At 41.5% G+C, this 15,023-nt stretch overlaps 1 non-coding gene and 1 pseudogene across 1 annotated transcript; both read left to right on the forward strand.

The window, feature by feature from the left end:
- Window positions 1–468: 468 nt before the first annotated feature.
- On the forward strand, window positions 469–6,678 carry LOC136393643 (glutathione S-transferase A4 pseudogene; annotated as a pseudogene).
- Window positions 6,679–12,187: 5,509 nt separating this feature from the next.
- On the forward strand, window positions 12,188–12,294 carry LOC136396404 (U6 spliceosomal RNA). The gene has a single exon (XR_010749692.1). It is a non-coding gene; the product is annotated as a U6 spliceosomal RNA (small nuclear RNA).
- The last annotated feature ends 2,729 nt before the right edge of the window (window positions 12,295–15,023 follow it).

Below are 15,023 nucleotides of genomic sequence, written 5' to 3' on the forward strand. Positions count from 1 at the left end.
GATCTCTTCTGCCACGCCGGCGTCAGGTGCATTCATTTCACCCTGAAAGCTGAGAAAGAAGAGCTTATCTGCTCTCCTTCTTCCCTCTTCCTATTCCCAAACTATCCGGCCCCCACTCACATTGCAATTAATAAGTTTGCCCTGATTTGTAGACTATCCCATTCTTCCACACCTTCATTCAACCCCTCCGTAGAATTTAGAGGCAAACCGGTCAGCATAATCAGTATGTAATTGAGTTTTTAAGATTCTAAGAGTTTATAATAATTTTTGGAACGGCAATGAGCTAGCAATACAGATCCAAACCACCCTGTATGTTGGTGACGGTAGGAAAGAGACAGATTCTTGAAAAGTTTTTGTAGATTTTTCTAGTAGGTTTAGTGATGAAAAGTTTTAGAAACAAGAGCAGTAAACTGAAGTGCACTTTGTGCGACTCCAGGTACTGTTAGCGGCTTCCAGAAAGCCTGAAAGATGATCATAACAGAGAAGAAGCCCAAACTCCATTATCCGAACGGGAGAGGTTGGATGGAAACCATAAGATGGGTTTTAGCTGACACTGGAGTCGAGTTTGATGAAGAATTTTTAGAAACGAACAATTGCAGAAGTTGCAGGATGGTAACCATCTGCTGTCCTGATAAGTACCAATGGTTGAAATTGACGCGTTGGTGCAGAACTGAAGTATTCTCCACTATATAGCAGACAAGCACAATCTCTTTGGCAAGGACCTCAAAGAGAAAACCCTATTTGACTTATGTGGAGGGAACGTTGCATCTGCTGGAACTGATTGTCATGCATTCTTTCCTAAAACGACCAACAAAAGATAGTGGTTAGCCTGGCCCAGAAGGCTATATTTCAATAGTTTACTGTGTTTGAAAAGGTTTTAAGGGAGTATGGACAAAGCTTCTTCATTGGTAATCATCTGAGCCTTGCAGACACAATTCTACTGGACACCATTTGGCTCTAAAGGAGAAAATTCCCAATATCCTTCCTTCATTTCCTCACATCTAGGAGTATACAGTGAAAATGAGTAATATCCACCTAATCAGGTGGTGGCACAATGAATAAAGCATGGACATGTGACACTGAGGATCCAGGTTCAAACCCTGAAGACGCCAGCTTGAACCCAAGCTCACTGGCTTGACTGGAGCCCCCTGGTCAAGGCAGGAATGAGAAGCAATCAATGAACAAGTAAGAGTGCCACAACTACAAGTTCATGCTTGTCATCTCCCCTTCCTCTCTGTCTCTGTCTCTCTCTTTTTCTTTCTCTCTCTCATACACACAAAAAGAAAAAGAAAAAGGAAAGAAGGAAGGAAGGAAGGAAGGAAGGAAGGAAGGAAGGAAGGAAGGAAGGAAGGAAGGAGAAGGGAAGGAGGGAGGGAGGAAGGGAGGAAGGAAGGAAAAGAAAAAAGAAAGAAAGAAAGAAAGAAAGAAAGAAAGAAAGAAAGAGAGAGAGAGAGAGAGAGAGAGAGAGAGAGAGAGAGAAAGAAAGAAAATAAGTGATATCCTTACCATTAGGGAATTTCTTAATCCTGGCACCAAGAAGAAGCCTCCTCCTGATGAGAGCTACATGAGAACTGGACTCTAATCTTGATGCCATAGAACAACACATATATCTGTGAGTGAGAACTCATCCCTAGAGATTACTGTGTCCTCAATAGTAACTTAATTGATGTCAGGTTGCTGTGATCCCAGCTCTGTCATGGTTCTATGAATAGTTGTTCCTAAATTGGATCTTTTATGTCAAGGAGATCTCTTCTAGAAACATTAACATTTTTTTGTCCAGTAAATAATTGTTATGTGACCTTTTCCTAAAAACCTTTTTGAGGAGGCCGGCAGTTTAAGTTAGCTCTTATCTGAACTCATTTCCTGATAACAGGGATGGGCAGAACCTCATGTTCTCCCTTGAGCTTCTTTTCTCCTCTCTTTATCCCCTTCTAAACCCTGTCTGGTCTCTTCTTACTTTTTAGTGTCTAACAACAGAATACCTAGTGAATATCTCCCCTCTGAGCTCTTATAAATCCATGGTAGTAATGAATGCAGTCAAAATGATAAATTTACATATTTTTTAAAAAGAGCAGTAAACAAAGTCCTAAAGGTTCTAATTCAGAGAAGAAGTAGAACTTCTCATTTTTGTGTGTGTGGTGAAAACTTTTTTTAGGGAAAAAAATCCTTTAGTGCAGTGGTCCCTAACCTTTTTTGGACCACGGACGGGTTTAATATCAGAAAATATTTTCACAGACTGGCCTTTAGGGTGGGATGGATAAATGTATCACGTGACCGAGACAAGCGTCAAGAGTGAGTCTTAGACAGATATAACAGAGGGAATCTGGTCAATTTTTAAAAATAAAACATCGTTCAGACTTAAATATAAATAAAACAGAAATAATGTAAGTTATTTATTCTTTCTCTGCGGACCGGTACCAAATGGCCCACAGACCAGTACCGGTCCGCGGCCCGGGGATTGAGGACCACTTCTTTAGTGGACTATAAAGATTGCAATTTTATTCAAGAACTGAAAGATGTGCCTAAAGTGTGGTCATAAACATCTCAGTTCTTCAACCAATAAAACAACTGATATAAATAGATTTGTTGTGTGAGATGAGTAAAAATGTACTCCAGAACAGTTTTTGAAAGTTACAGTAGCCCTGGCCGGTTGGCTCAGCGGTAGAGCGTTGGCCTGGAGTGCGGGGGACCCGGGTTTGATTCCCGGCCAGGGCACATAGAAGCGCCCATTTGCTTCTCCACACCCCCCCCTCCTTCCTCTCCTTCCTCTCTGTCTCTCTCTTCCCCTCCCGCAGCCAAGGCTCCATTGGAGCAAAGATGGCCAGGGCACTGGGGATGGCTTCTTGGCCTCTGCCCCAGGCGCTAGAGTGGCTCTGGTCGAGGCAGAGCAACGCCCCGGAGGGGCAGAGCATCGCCCCCTGGTGGGCAGAGCATCGCCCCTGGTGGGCGTGCCGGGTGGATCCCGGTCGGGCGCATGCAGGGGAGTCTGTCTGACTGTCTCTCCCCGTTTCCAGCTTCAGAAAAATACAAAAAAAAAAAAAAAAAGAAAATTACAGTAAACTGACTGTGATCAGAAAAACAAGCTATCTGCTTCAGTGGGTTAAAGATTACAATATTTACCTCCTCTCCTTCACAGCCAAACTTAGAAAAGTTATCTAGGCATTGTCCATATAGCTCAGTTGGTTAGAGCATTGTCTCCATGTGCCAGGGTTGCCAGTTCCATCTCTCATCAGTGCACAAACAAGAATCAACCAATGAATGTATAAATAAGTGGAACAACAAATCAAAATTTCTCTAAATAAATAAATAATAGAGGTTACCTATCTTCCCACCTCTATCAGGACTGATCTTGCAAAGGTCAATAGTAACCTCCTAGTCGCTATATCTAGTGGAATCATTTTAATCCTTTCCTCTTTACTCCTTTACTCCTGCAATATTTGACATAGTTAATACTTTCATCTTGTGCTCCTCCTTGTCTTTCTTTCTTTTTTTTTTTTTTCCTTGTCTTTCTTGCCACCATTCAAAACCAGTTTTCCTTCTGCCTTCCTGTCTCCAAGGCCCCTCTTCCTCCACCCACCCCTTAAAACAGGGGTCCCCAAACTACGGCCCGCAGGCTGCATGCGGCCCCCTGAGACCATTTACCCGGCCCCCACCGCACTTCCGGAAGGGGCACCTCTTTCATTGGTGGTCAGTGAGAGGAACATAGTTCCCATTGAAATACTGGTCAGTTTGTTGATTTAAATTTACTTGTTCTTTATTTTAAATATTGTATTTGTTCCCGTTTTGTTTTTTTACTTTAAAATAAAATATGTGCAGTGTGCATAGGGATTTGTTCATAGTTTTTTTATAGTCCGGCCCTCCAGTGGTCTGAGGGACAGTGAACTGGCCCCCTGTGTAAAAAGTTTGGGGACCCCTGCCTTAAAAGATACCCCTCCTAAGCCCTGGCTGGATAGCTTGGTTGATTAGAGTGTCTTCCCAATATACAAAGGTTGTGGGTTCAATCCTGGTCAGGGCACATGCAGGAGCAGATTGATGTTTCTGTCTCTCTGTATCTCCCTCCCTTTCTCTCCAAAACTCAAAAAATAAAAAAGATGGCCCTCCTATCCTTATTCTTTTTCTGGAAGCAGTATAGTGAGAATGTTCTCTTCTAGTAATTTCATACATTTGGGAATGGAAAGAGATTCAGGTTTTCCCGTACTATTCAATCTTGATTATTTATGGAAAATTTCAAACATACACAAAAGGAGTAAGATAGAATAACAAAGACTCCATGTGTCCAACACCCAACTTCAACTATTATCAGAATCTTTTATTCTTAGGTAAGAAGTGGGGAGGCAGAGTGAAAGACTCCAGCGAATGACCGGATCCACCCAGCAAGCCTCCTACTAGGCAATACTCTGCCTGTCTGGGCCGCTGCCCCATTGCTTGGCAACTGAGCTATTACAGCACTTGAGGCAGGCCATGGAGCCATCCTTAGCGTCTAGGCCAACTTGCTCCAACCAAGCCATGGCTGTAGGAGAGGAAGAGAGAGATAGAGAGAAGGGAGAGAGAGAGGGGTGGAGAAACAGATGGTCGCTTCTCCTGTGTGCCCTGACCAGGAATCAAACCAAGGACATCCACATGCTGGGCCAATGCTCTACCGCTGAGCCAATCATGCAGGACCTGTTTTCACCATCTTTAACTATAATTCATTCTTCTATTAATTGCTAATATGCTGTCTCTAGGATATAGCACTGCATTCTTTTGCCCTGAAATCCCTTTCCTAGTTGGCTAATATGCTTACAGATTCAGCTCATGTCATCTCTCTGCCAGACCTTCTCATATCTCAATTAAGTATCCTTCAAATCTGTACACTAAAGTAAAAAAGCTCTGGGGCAAAGAATGGAAACCTACTGTGTTTTGACTTGATAAAGAAGTTACCTAAGCAGAAACAAAAACCAAGAATAAGCTCTTTCTTTCTTTCTTTCTTTCTTTCTTTTTCTTTTTTTTTTGACAGAGAGAGTCAGAGAGAGGGACAGAAAGGGACAGACATGAAGAGAGAGAGATGAGAAACATTAATTATTCTCTGCAGCACCTTAGTTGTTCATTTATTGTTTTCTCATATGTGCCTTGACCTGGGACCTACAGCAGAGCTAGTGACCCCTTGCTCAAGCCAGCAACCTTGGGCTTAAGCCAGCGATGTTGAGCTTCAAGCCAGCAACCTTTGGACTCAAACCAGCAACCATGAGGTCATGTCTATGATCTCAAGTTCAAGCCAGTGACCCTGTGCTCAAGCCAGAGGTGCCTGCACTCAAGCCAGCAACCTCGGGGTTCAAACCTGGGTCCTCCATGTCCCAGTCTTATGCTCTATCCACTACACCACCACCTGGTTTGGCAGAATAAGCTCTTTCTATACATTGTCTTATTTAATTCTCACAACAAACTTATGAGGTAGGTACTATTATTGTTATAGGTAAGGAGACCAGAATTGAGAGAGCTTAAGTCACTTGATCAACATCATCATCTAGTAAGTCGTGAATTAGAATTTGAAACCATTTGTGAATAAATCCAAAGCACACTCTCTCTCTACCATATTGTACTTCTGGCACCACCAACCGAGGACAGCTTGGTACCATATACACATTTCTAGTGTGTGTAAGAGATACATGACCACATGTAATATCATGGTATTTGTTGTCACATTGTATGTTATGTGTGTGAAAAGATAACCTGTCAATATGTGGGTGGGTGCTCTGACTAATACAGTATCTATGCAATGAGACTATTTTTTAGTATTGTAACTTAGTAATAAAGAGCAAGTCATGTTCAACTTCATGTAACAAATACTTGCTGAATTTCTACTTTTTGTTAAGCTTAATAAAATACAGAAGAGGGCAAATGAAACTAATGTTTATAGAGTTAACCTGTGCCAAGAACTTTATGAAGCAAAGTGCTTTATTTACATTCATTATCGCCTTGATCTTCCCAACAACCCTGAAAGAAAGATGATGATGATTCCCATGACAGAGGAGGAAAACTCAGAAAAGTTGAGTAACTGTGCAACATCACACAGCTAGTAAATAGAGAGCTTTTAGAGTAAGGATTCAATCTGTATATTAAGCACCTGTTGTTGTTGTTTCTTTCATTATCTCCCAGTGCCCTTCCTCAAACCACTCCCCTTACTAGGAACTCAAAATCCTATTAGAAAGATTCCTGACCTATGGTGGCACAGTGGATGGAGCGTCAACCTAGAATGCTGAGGAGTGGATGCTTCTCGCTCCTCCCCCCTCTCTCTCCCTCCGTCTCTCTCACCTCTCTCTAAAATCAATAAATAAAAGTTTAAAAATCCTATTAGAGAGATAAACTCTGCATGCACAAAATATTTAAATAACAATGTAGAACAACTTGTAAACAGATGATGCACTGGACCAAACTGTAATTTTACTTTTGTGGGCCTGTTTCCTGTCTAACTGCAATGGACTAAAATGATCTCTAGAGTCATTTTAATTCAAAAATCCATAATTACAGGTGAGTGTCTGTGAGTGTCTGCATGTGTGTGTGTGCGCATATCTATAATAGAAACAGAAAGAGAAAACTTGTCTTTAGGTATTCCACTAAACTCTTACTAAAATCTTTGTTGGTTATGGTGAAGATATCTTCATCCAGAATTAGCTAATGTATAATTTATTTTTGCCATAACATTGTGATTACTTATGAAAATCTATATTCACAGAAAGCAAAAACTGATAAAGCTGAGTATATAAGAAGGGTAGTTAATAAGAAGGATGCATCTTAGAATTTCCAGTTTAGAAACCAGAGGTTAGACACTCTATGGAGCAGATAATCATCTAATAAATAAATACATACTTTTTTTTTTTTTTTACAGAGACAGAGAGAAACAGAAAGACAGATAGGGACAGACAGACAAGAAAGGAGAGAGATGAGAAGCATCCATTCTTTGTTGCGGCACCTTAGTTGTTCATTGATTGCTTTCTCATATGTGCCTTGACCAGCGGGCTACAGCAGACTGAATGATCCCTTGCTCAAGCCAGCGACCTTGGTTTCAAGCTGGTGAGCTTTGCTCAAACCAGATGAGCCTACACTCAAACCAGCGACCTCAGGGTTTTGAACCTGGATCTTCCGCATCCCAGTCCAATGCTCTATCCACTGCACCACTGCCTGGTCAGGCAATAAATACATACTTTACTCAAAGTGCCATCAGTTCATTCTGGGCAATGAACAACTAAGGTGTCGCAATGTGCAACGAAAAACTAATGATTGGTGCTTCTCATCTCTCCGTTCCTGTCTGTCTGTCCCTGTCTATCCCTCTCTCTGTCTCTGTAAAAAAATAAATAAATAAAATAAAAATGCATTGCATGTGGAGGCAGCAGATTCTTCCATTTTAACCCACAGGAATAGATAAATGTTAGGCCAAGGCACCCTAAGAATGGTAGGATACAATTCAGTTCAAGAAAGTCCTGACCTGAAAACCTTTCAGTCTCAGGTATCTATCAGATAAGCATCTGCAGTAAGCCATGAATAAGTTAAAGCAGCTGCATCAGAGTCTAAAAGACATCCAACCTTGAAGAAGTCAAGCAGTGGATATGAAGGTAGGACAGCAATAGTTAAAAACATTGACTGTGGCCCTGTCCAGGTAACTCAGTTGGTTGGAGCACCATCCTGATATGCCCAGGTTGTGGGTTTGTTCCCTGGTGAAAGCAGATATGGGAATCGAGCAATGAATACTTAGATGGGTTGAACAACAAATTGTTCCTTCTTTCTCTCTGTCTCCCCCACTTCTTCTCTCCCTAAATTTTTTAAAAAAATTGACTATGGAGTCCCACTTGTATCTCTTACTAGTGTTAGTGACAAAGTTACTTTGTGTCAGTTTCATAACTAGGCTGTTTCTTTCCCTAGCGGTATAATGAGATTAACATTACCTTACTCAGATGATATGTATGAGGATTAAATAAGATAACATGTGCGTGACCTGTGGTGGTTCAGTGAATAAGGCATCAACCTGGATAAGGTGATAAGTGGATGAGGTGACTTGCTGAATTCACCAGTTCAAAACTCCATGCTTGCTTGGTCAAGGCACATATAAGAAGCAGCTATGAGTTGATGCTTCTTGCTCCTTCCCGCCCCCTGCCTTTCTCTCTCTCTCCTCTCTCTAAAATCAATAAATAAAGTCAAGAAATGAATCAGGGAAATTTTTAATATTGCCCTTAACCAGATACTTCCTTTACTTATATGTTGTATTATGACCACTAGTGATAGGACCCCTTGTCCCAAAGTTCAAGTTTATACAACCACTTAAGCTTGCCTGCTATGTGACCTTTCCTATATATATAACCAGCTCTCTTCCACCTGCTGCCCAAAACTCTGAACTGGGGACAGAGGTCTATTCTAGTTATCAAATAGCATTATATAAGTAGTTAACACGAAATGCATCCTTTATATATACTCTTCATAAATTTCTCAACACAGAAATGTTACAATATTATAAATATAGAAATTGAAGGCATTTGGGACTTTGTGAGGGTGAGCAGATCAGAATTTGGGGCTTACAGACAAATTTCCATGATAGGTTTGAACAGGCTTCACATAGAACATCCTGAGGAGAAATTCCATTTTAGAAGTTTATTTCATGCAGCAGAAGGAGGCTAGACTGGGGTAGGGGGGATAATATAGAGTGGGAGGAACAGCCACAGAAGTCTAGATTTTCATCATCTCAGTTTACTGACCCCAAAGGCAAAGAAAACACTTCTGACTCCCACATAACAATATATAAAATCCAAAGGAAGAGCTCTGACTGGCCCAGCTTGGGCTGTGTGTCATATGCCCTTCTGTGGGCTAGTTGCTTGACCAAGGGATGAGACATTTTGAAATTCTTTTTAAAAATTTATTGATTGAGAGAGAGAAACATCTATTGTTGTTCCATTTATTTACACAATCATTGATTGACTCTTGTATGTGCCCTGACTGGGGATTGAACTCGTAACCTTTGTGTATCAAGAAGTGCTTTGACCAGGGCCAAAGGGTGATACATTTTAAATGCCCTAGCTGATTGTGTTTTACCCTGTGGCAAGAGGCTTAGAGTAACAGCTACATGAGAACTACACAGAATAGTGGAGAGGAGTTCCCCAAAGGAATGTAAGGTACTTTTTGTCAGAAGAAGAGGGAGAAATTCTGAACAGACAAAAACAACAGATGTTCACTACAATAGAATAGAACTACTAGTGAGATCAAATAATATTGTTTTGTGGGGGTGCTAGCTAGAGTAGGTTATATTAGCACCTGCTGTGGTCAAGTAAAAGAAAGCAACTATAATCTGGCTACAAAGTTTCATATCTAAGACCTCCTTTGATTTTCATCATAGCTCTGAAAAGGGCAGGGCATATTTCTTTCACAGAATATATTTTTGAGACACAAGCAACACAGAGAAGCACAGCAGAAAACACATGGCTCAGATGGCAGGATGAGGTGCAGTGTATATCACTTTGGGAACAGGTACTTTCCAGACATTCTTAGAACCTTAAACAATCCTGAAATTTTTCTGATGTGTGCAGGAACCCAGAAAATGCACATCAGCCAGGCACATAGTGCCAGGGTCACAGTAACTTCCTAGAAACTCTAGCATGTGTGTGCATCTTTTCCTGGAGTTCTTTATCATACTAACCTTTGCAGTTATTATTCCTCCATACACTCCAGGCTAACAGCTTTTATTCATTCATTCTTATTTTCATCTCCTACTCTTAAACCAATTTCTGTCACATGGGTGACACAACAAATGTTTATGTGATAATTAAATTGATAGATTGCAAAAACTTATTGAATGTCAATTATGTGCATTATGCTAGATTCTGTGGATAGAGAAATAGGATACTATTCCTATTCTTGAGATCACAGCCGAGTGGGAAGGGCCAACAAATAAACAGTTCTGCGTTTTGGGATTTCAAGTGACAGAGAACCAGACCCTTGTTTATCTTCCAAAACTGAAACTGTACCTATTAAACAACAGCCCCCTTATTCTATGCCTGACATTCTCATAGCCCCTGGTAACCACTGTATTACTTTCTGTCTCTGTAAAAATGGAATCACATAGTATTTGTCTTTTTGTGTCCTTTTGTGACTGGTTTATTTCACTTAACATAGTGTCTTCAAGATTGATCCATGATATAGCCTGTTTCAAAATTTCATTCACTTTTATCTTTATTTTTTAATTCATTTTTAGAGAGAGAGAGAGAAGAGGGAGGGGCAGGAAATATCAACTCCCATATGTGCCTTCACCAGGCAAGCCCAGGGTTTCGAACTGGCAACCTCAGTGTTCCAGGTCAATGCTTTACCCACTGCACTACCTCAGGTCGAGCACAATTTCATTCATTTTTAAAGCTCAATAATATTCATTGTATGTATACATCACATTTTGTTTACCCATTTGTCTGTCAGTGGACATTTGGGTTGCCTACACCTTTTGGCTATTGTTAATAATGCTACTGTGAACATATGTCTACAAATATCTGTTTGAGTCCCTGCTTTCAATCCTTTGGCTGTACAGGGGTTGAGTTTTTAAAGAACAACCAAAAAAGCAACTTTGTTAACTATCTCTTTGAAAGGTTATGTTACATTCCCATACTACCATGCTATTTCTGTCTTCGATGACTCCCTCTTCATAGAGTCAGCCCTTAGGGCTGAAGACATACCTGAATACAGAAGTTTTTCCATCACTAACACTGGACCCAATAGTCTGCATTGGAATTGGATAATGCACTGAAAAAGCTAGCTTTCTTCTCAGATCAGACTGAGTAACAGGAGGAGTTTAGGGTTGAGAAAATTTGGTTTCCTGGGAGGAGGGAACATGCCAGCTGTGAGAAGCCTGAGTTGTAAATTGTCAGATGGTGACTGCCTGTGAAACCTGTCAAGATTCCTGACAGCTCAGCTGAGAACCTAATTACCAGTTATAAAGAGAAACAGGAAAAACATGTTGTCAGAGAGAGCCTGGTCAGAGAGAATGAGGTACAGTGTCCTGGCTTCGTCATCAGCCTCCTTCTTGTTTCAACTAGAGCAAAACACATTATAGTATAATTGTCATTATACATGTTTATTATCTGGAACAAAGGAACCACGTCAAACCACAGCCTTGTGTCAGGTGAGTCTTTAGTAATCACTTAAATTGAACAGTGGCATTTGATCTGATTGTACAAGTACTTCTGGTGTTCTTCGTGCCAAAGATGATACCAAACCATACTTAACTTTTCTCTTGGAGTTTACACAAATTCAACCAATCCTCCTTTCCTGGAGTGAAGAGAAACAGTGATCCTTTCTTTCAGTGAAACCCACAGACGGATAATAACTTACCTAAAGTCACACTGTCAATCAGCAACCCTGTATCTTATCTTCCAAGGAAAATAAATTAGTATCAACCATGCTCAGCAGCAACATGAGGAAAACAGTAATCTTCACCAAGAATTTCTAAATTGGTGAAAAGCAACATTAGCATAATTACCTACTAGTTTTTACAAAGTCTTGGTCCTTTAGTCTTGCAAATCATTCACACACACTTCTCACTTGCCTTTCTCAATTGCATCAGCAGCTCCTGAACATTGGTGTTAACTTCTTTAATGGGAACTTTTTTCAGATTCTTGAAAATCATGAACCTGGCACTTAGAACAGCAGGAGATGGGAGGAAAGGGAAAGAGTTAATATTTACTGGACATGTATATTACGTGTTTAAGTATGGGGTTTTTGGGTTTTTTTCTTTTTTTGTATTTTTCTGAAGTCGGAAATGAGGAGGCAGTCAGACAGACTCCCGCATGCGCCCAACCAGGATCCACCCGGCACGCCCACCAGGGGGCGATGCTCTGCCCATCTGGGGTGTTGCTCTGTTGCAACCAGAGCCATTCTAGTGCCAGAGGCAGAGGCCATGGAGCCATCCTCAGCACCCGGCCCATCTTTGCTCCAATGGAGTCAGACGCACTACCGTTGCGCCACGAGGTCCACCATCTTTGCTCCAATGGATCCTTGGCTGCAGGAGGGGAAGAGAGAGACAGAGAAAAAGGAGAGGGGGAGGGGTGGAGAAGGGCGCTTCTCCTGTGTGCCCTGGCCAGGAATTGAACCCGGGACTCCTGCACGCTAGGCCGACGCTCTACCACTGAGCCAACTGGCCAGGGCCTAAGTATGGTTTTTACCTCTAATTTAAATTAAGCCTGTGCTTGCTTCGGCAGCACATATACTAAAATTGGAACGATACAGAGAAGATTAGCATGGCCCCTGCGCAAGGATGACACACAAATTCGTGAAGCGTTCCATATTTTTTTTTAAAAATTAATTAATTAATTAATTAAGCCAACTGGCAAAGTTGATACAATTGTATGCCATACCTGGATCTCAAAGAGGTTTAGGTAAACTGCCCAAGATAACATAGTAAACGGAGGAACAGAGCCTGACCAGGCAGTGGCGCAATGGATAGAGTGTCAAACCAGGATGCAGAGGACCCAGGTTCAAAACCCTGAGGTCGCCAGCTTGAGCGCAGGCTCATCTGGCTTGAGCGCAGGGGTTCACCAGCTTGAGCACAGGGTCGATGGCTTGAGTGTGGGATCATAGACATGACCCCATGGTCGCTTGCTTAAGCCCAAAGGTTGCTGGCTTGAGCAAGGGATCACTCGCTCTGCTGTAGACCCTGGTCAAGGCACATATGATAAAACAACAAATGAACAACTAAGGACCTGCAATGAAGAATTGATGCTTCTCATCTCTCTCCCTTCCTGTCTGTCTGTCCCTGTCTCTCTCTCTGTCTCTCTCTCTCTCTCTCTGTCTCTGACAAAAAAAAAAAAGAAGAGCAGGATTTTTTATTATGTATTTGTTTATTTACTTTTTAGACCAGGGCTTGGAATCCACTTTTTTCTGGCTCTAAAGCCTGTGTTTTATTTTGTTATGCATTATGCTATGTCAGTTAAATAAAGGGACTCCCAAGAGATGACTGATAAAATCAGCCACTCTGCCTGACCGGGCAGTGGCTCAGTGGATAGAGCGTCGGACTGAGATGTGGAGGACCCAGGTTCGAGACCCCAAGGTCGCCATCTTGAGCGTGGGCTCATCTGGTTTGAGCGAAGCTCACCAGCTTGGACCCAAGGTCACTGGCAAGGAGTTACTCGGTCTGCTGAAGGCCCGCGATCAAGGCATATGTGAGAGGGCAATCAATGAACAACTAAGGTGTCACAACGATAAACTGATGATTGATGCTTCTCATCTCTCCTTTCCTGTCTGTCTGTCCTTGTCTATCCCTCTCTCTGACTCTCTCTCTCTGTAAAAAAACAAACAACAACAACAAAAAAACAATAAATGAAATATATATTTTTTAAATAAGCCACTCTGAGCTTCTAGTGATTTGATTTTCTTATATATGTATGGATTAAAATTGCCTGGTTACATAGAAGTCTTTCAACAAAATGCTGTTGGATTCAAAGATATATAGAGAATAGGGAACTGGGTTGGAAAATTGGAAGAAAGAAGGAAAAAGACATGAATGAGGATAAAGAAGGACCAGGAGGGGAATATGCTTGGAAAATGTAAGGGGTAATAGCTAGAAGTTGTTCTCAGAGGCCTTCTGCCAAGACCCAAAGAACAGTGCAGAAACTGATACTCTTTTTTTTTTTTTTTGCTCTATTCATCATTTATTTTCTCTTTTCCTATAAAAGGATTAGCAGGATAGTCTCAGTGGGAAAAGAGGCCCCTGTGGGATACTGTTACCAGCCATCTGTGTTGTTCTTTACTTTTGAACAAGACAGCTCCAAAACTCTGAACTGGAAGAGGGAGTTGGAGCTGCATACAGATCAGCAGAGCTATTGCTAGCAGCTCTGATGCCTGCATGATGACTCAATCCTCTGTGCCTGGCAGAGTCAGCTGTGGTCCCCTTGGAGCCTCCTACTCTAGGGAGAGAATCAGAGATGTGGGAAGTGGCTTAGGAAAATCATCGAGATCCTTAATCTTGGGCAGGAATTCAGGCTGGAAGGATATGTAGAAGCACCTTGAGTCTTCACTTAAGAGTTTTGGCTGATGTTGGGGGAAGGACTAAAGGTGACAGTGAAGAAAGTACAATCCTTTATACAAATTAGCTGTTCTACAAAAGGAATATACCGTCTGGAGGAATATACCGTCTGCTGGCATAGCCAGCAAAAGCCATATGGCTATGTTACTAGGAGTTCAGCCCAAACACAAATCTCACTCACTTCCCTGGTAAATGTTACTCAAGTAGAGTATTGTGCCAGGAGACACCTGGGTTTACCATATATATATACACATATATGTATATATATATATATAAAGACTGTGCTCCATCACAATCCCACCCTCCCATAACCCTAGGCTTCCTCAAAGAGCTTTCCTTTAGTTGCCTTCTTATCACTCACTAAAAAACAGGACCCAGAGCTTAGCTTCCTGTTGCCACAGCAACTCAAAAGAACCCGTTGAAGCTGCCAGAAAGGCATCTGCAAGAGCTCCCTAAACCCAGACTCCTTTCAAAACAGTAGTACAAAGTGGAATCACCGCTCACTCTACCCATCCTCCCTGACACACCCTCAATTGTCAGTTTTACAGAAAGACTCAGGTTTTTAGAATAGCTAAGAATGTGAGTGTTTTGCCCAGATGAAAAGTTTTCTAATACATTTTCTAAGAATTCTTTAGATACTAGCCTAGAAACCTGACCAACTCAAAAATATATAAAAAGTGCTCTCCACTTATTTTTTATTTCAGAACTAAAACTCTCTAATTTTCCACAAAGGTTGAGGGTTGTCTAATGTCCTCATATTTGTGTGAAAATGGTTCGTGCCTTGTATAGGAGTGTTCAAATATTCATATCCACTACAATTCCCTGTCCACATTCCCCTTTAGTTCAAGGCCACATTTATTGCATTGGAGGTAAGCTTATGGACTCTGATGCCGAATTTCCTGGTTTGAATCTCTTCTCTACTCTTCACTTTACACTTGAGCCAATGCTTTCTCTGCACTTCACTTTTTCTATCTTTGAAATGGGGGAAATAATAGCT

Source organism: Saccopteryx leptura, chromosome 2 (assembly GCF_036850995.1).
Source record: "Saccopteryx leptura isolate mSacLep1 chromosome 2, mSacLep1_pri_phased_curated, whole genome shotgun sequence".
Taxonomy (NCBI): Eukaryota; Metazoa; Chordata; class Mammalia; order Chiroptera; family Emballonuridae; genus Saccopteryx; species Saccopteryx leptura.